We start from the raw sequence: 3,800 nt of genomic DNA on the forward strand, positions 1-3,800 counted from the left end.
TCCTCCTGGATGATCTGGATGCCTTTTATTTCTTTGTGTTGTCTGACTGCAGAGGCTAAGACTTCCAATACTATGCTGAGTAACAGTGGCGAGAATGGACATCGCTGTCTTGTTCCTGACCTTAGGGGGAAAGTTCTCAGTTTTTCCCCATTGAAGATATTAGCGTTGGGTCGTTCATATATGGCTCTTATGATCTCGAGGTATGCTCCTTCTATCCCTACTTTCTTGAGGGTTTTTATCAAGAAAGTATGCTGTATTTTGTCAAATGCTTTCTTTGCATCTATTGAGAGGATCATATGGTTCTCGAACTTTCTTTTATTGATGTGATGAGTCACGTGAATTGTTTTGCAGATATTGAACCAGCCCTGCATCCCAGGTATAAATCCCGCCTGGTCGTGGTGAATAATATTTTAAAAAAATATGGAACCCCTCATGAATTTGCATGTCATCCTTGTGCAGGGGCCATGCTACTGTTCTGTGTATCGTTCCAATGTTAGTATATGTACTGCCAAAGGGAGCCACCACCACCCCCTTTATTAAAAGTTTTACTCTATGGCATGCCAAAGCATGGCCTTGCTAATATGTTGTCCATGGCGAATCTGCAAAAACATAAGGAAAGTAGATGGAATCTCCCTCATTCTAGAACAGTAAAATCATCTCATCAGCTGCCTGCCCTGGGAGTGAACACTCAAAAAAGTCACTGCAAGCTGTATTAGGTAAAAGAGAGATCAGACCTACATGCCCCCCATCAAACAAAAGATTGGCCATGATCCCTTGTGGTCAGAGAAAAAACAAAATTCAAGCACCTTCCTATTCAGACAACTGTGTTACACAGACCTGGTTGGACCTACTGCAAAGCTTTTGTGAAAACCTGCAATTCTTGAAACGTAGTCTGAGGATGCATAGTACAAATGACCCTATTACCGAAGTGCTCCTCAAAGTTTGATGCGGGTAGGGATTACTCGGGCATCTTGTTAAACTGCAGATTCTGATTCAACAGTTCTGGGATCAGTCCTGAGATTCTGTATCTCTAACAAGCTCCTAGGTGAGGCTAATGATGCTGACCCATGGTTCTTATTTTGAGTACAAAAGACCAAGATTATTTTTTACATTTTCCTGTGTGGTTTGTTGATATTAAGCATTTGTAAAAGTCCTTAAACCAAGCTAACTCCCTGAATACCATTAAAAAATACAACACTTTTTTTTTTCCTGAAATTATTTGAAAATACTTTTGCCCACTCCTGAACCACCCAGTTTTCTCTACCTTTTGACCAAATTTAACTTAACTTGTATTGATCCACAGGCTTCTAACGTTGCAACTTGTATTCATCTTGTGCCTCTCTTCCTTTCTGATGAGTCATACTCCTAAAACATCACATCAATACCTAGTTTACCTACCACTAGTTTCCAGTCTCTGCCATCATGTCACATTTTTTCTAGAGAGGAACACATTCAGAAACTCACTTCCTTTATTTTCCTGCTCCATAGAAAGGAGCTCTTATCCAATTTCTCAGGAAACAACAAAAGGGAATTAATAACAGCAACCAAAGCTGTGTCAAAAAGTTCCAGAGACTTTATATGAAGCCATTGAAAAACATGGGCAGCTGTCATAAGTAGAGTTAAAGTGGAAGTAGGTTGTTAAGCTTTAATACAAAGTATACCGGATACAAAAAGTGAGTCATGTCTGTAACACCTATCCATCTCTTTGCATGAGACAATAAGCAACTTGAAATAAAGGACCGCATCATCTTCACCTTCATGTCTTGCACAAAGTCTGACAAATGGGAGAATGGAGGTACGCAGTATGGCTCTTGATCTTGTTTCTGTTCTATGAATGACTGAAAAAAAGAAATGAATGGCAATCTAAGCTTGACTTTTGATTAAGTGTTCTCATCTATAAAAGGAGTGATGTTAATCTGCACAAGTGCAATAGCATTCTTATGTAATATGATAATAGCTATTAAACTAGTTTAAAACTTTAAAGCACTAGTTTAAAACTTTAAAAACTTTAAAATATGCAAGCACTTTTTTATTATATCTATTACTAACTATATTATCAGTGTTCTCAAAAGATGGAGGGCTTGAGATGGAAGACAGACACACTGTTTTAGAAGTTCAGGACGACCTCCCATGGTTATCAAACATCCTGTACATAATGCTTGCTATTTGAAATTTAGTGATTGGAAATTATTTGTTCTACTTAAGCTTTTTCCCAACTAAACTTTCTTTTACCTTGGAGAAAAGTATCACATTTTTATCAGTAGATTGATCATATGTCCAATTTTCCTAGACAGTGTCACTTTATGCCTCTAGACCAAGCATCCAATTTGTCCCCATTTAATGCCCCAATTTAATCTCAAAAAGGCCCTTATTAGCATATATATATATATATATATACACACATGCACACACACAGTCATCTTACTTATTAGACATATTCACATCTTGGTGTGAAATAATAAGTTCCATCTTTTGCCTAAGTACACAAGCTCTAAATGGAAAGGTAGAAGCAGGGAAGAAAAGAATATCTTAATGGGTCTAAAATGGCAGGGAACAGACTGTGAGGTTTGTATAACCTGAAAAATGGAGGGACTATAAGGGTAACAAAGGGGAAAAAATATTTTAGCAAGGGAAGTCTAGTATCAGTGAATACCCACGTGGCCTTCCTTAATTCTTTGCTAAGAAACCACTTTGTTATGAAATGTCTAGGGCAAAAGGTGGCTATTTCCTTGAGACTGGTGAGGGGAGTATTTATTTAGAAAGGTTGAGAAATCAATATGTCTCTGAGGTTTGCCATCAGAGTCATTCAATTACTAATATAGGTAATTGAAGCATTAATCTGCTTCTGCAATTTAGAGAAGAGACCAAACACAGAATGATTGATTTTAAAGGAAAATAAAGTCAAATGGATATGGAATTTAATCTGTCAGTAAGTAGACCTCCAGAAAACAGAGCCCATTTTATTCCAAGGGAGTGTAATGAAATACCCCAATATATACACATCTATTTCTTTGAAGATGTCCCAGCTCTTGGAAGGAATAGGAGGCAGAAAATGCTACATCAACACAATTCTTCCACTTTTAACAGCCAGGACAGGACAAGCTGAAAATCAGAGTTTTGTTGGCATTGGCTGGTGGTATCAGATTTCATATAAAAGCTTGACAGACTGCCCTGTTTGTACTGCAATGGGCTATAGGATATGTCATGAGAATTTATCAATGTGTTCTTCCCTTTGAGAGCCCTTTTTCTCATATTTTCAATTTAATATTTACCATTGAACTATTCTGTTTTATAAAAGGACTGACAGTTTCAAATCTAGAATTAGATAATTCAAGACAACCAGCCTCAGGTGAATATCTGATTTAGAATTTAAAAGGCTTGCAAAGTTACAAATCAGGTTATTTGTGCTCCTCTCTTTAGAAAATTCTCCACCCAAACATGTTACTGGTTCATTAAGTTCCCATTCTGATTGAGACACTAGGCATGTGATAAGATTCTTCCAGCAAATGAGGACTCCTGATGTTTGACTTAACCAAGGGTCATTCCCTTCAGGAGAAACCATCCAGAACACAATAGATTCTCCTTAGAATTTGAATGCATCACACCTTCCCCAGAAAAATGATATCTAGTACTTCAAAGCAGGTCTAGGAGAGCCTGGTGAGGGTGCAGTCACATGGCTTGTTTCTTTTTTTTTTTTTAATTATAGAAGGTAATGTTCTTTTCTTTTTAATCTGCCGATTTGAAATAATTTTAGGTTTACCGGAAAATTGTAAAGACAATAGAATGTATTAGTAACCTTC

At 37.2% G+C, this 3,800-nt stretch overlaps 1 non-coding gene across 1 annotated transcript; it reads right to left on the reverse strand.

Moving 5' to 3' along the window:
• Positions 1 to 414: 414 nt before the first annotated feature.
• Positions 415 to 519, reverse strand: LOC122233814. The gene has a single exon (XR_006211546.1). It is a non-coding gene; the product is annotated as a U6 spliceosomal RNA (small nuclear RNA).
• Positions 520 to 3,800: the final 3,281 nt, after the last annotated feature.

This window comes from Panthera tigris, chromosome E1 (genome assembly GCF_018350195.1).
Source record: "Panthera tigris isolate Pti1 chromosome E1, P.tigris_Pti1_mat1.1, whole genome shotgun sequence".
Taxonomy (NCBI): Eukaryota; Metazoa; Chordata; class Mammalia; order Carnivora; family Felidae; genus Panthera; species Panthera tigris.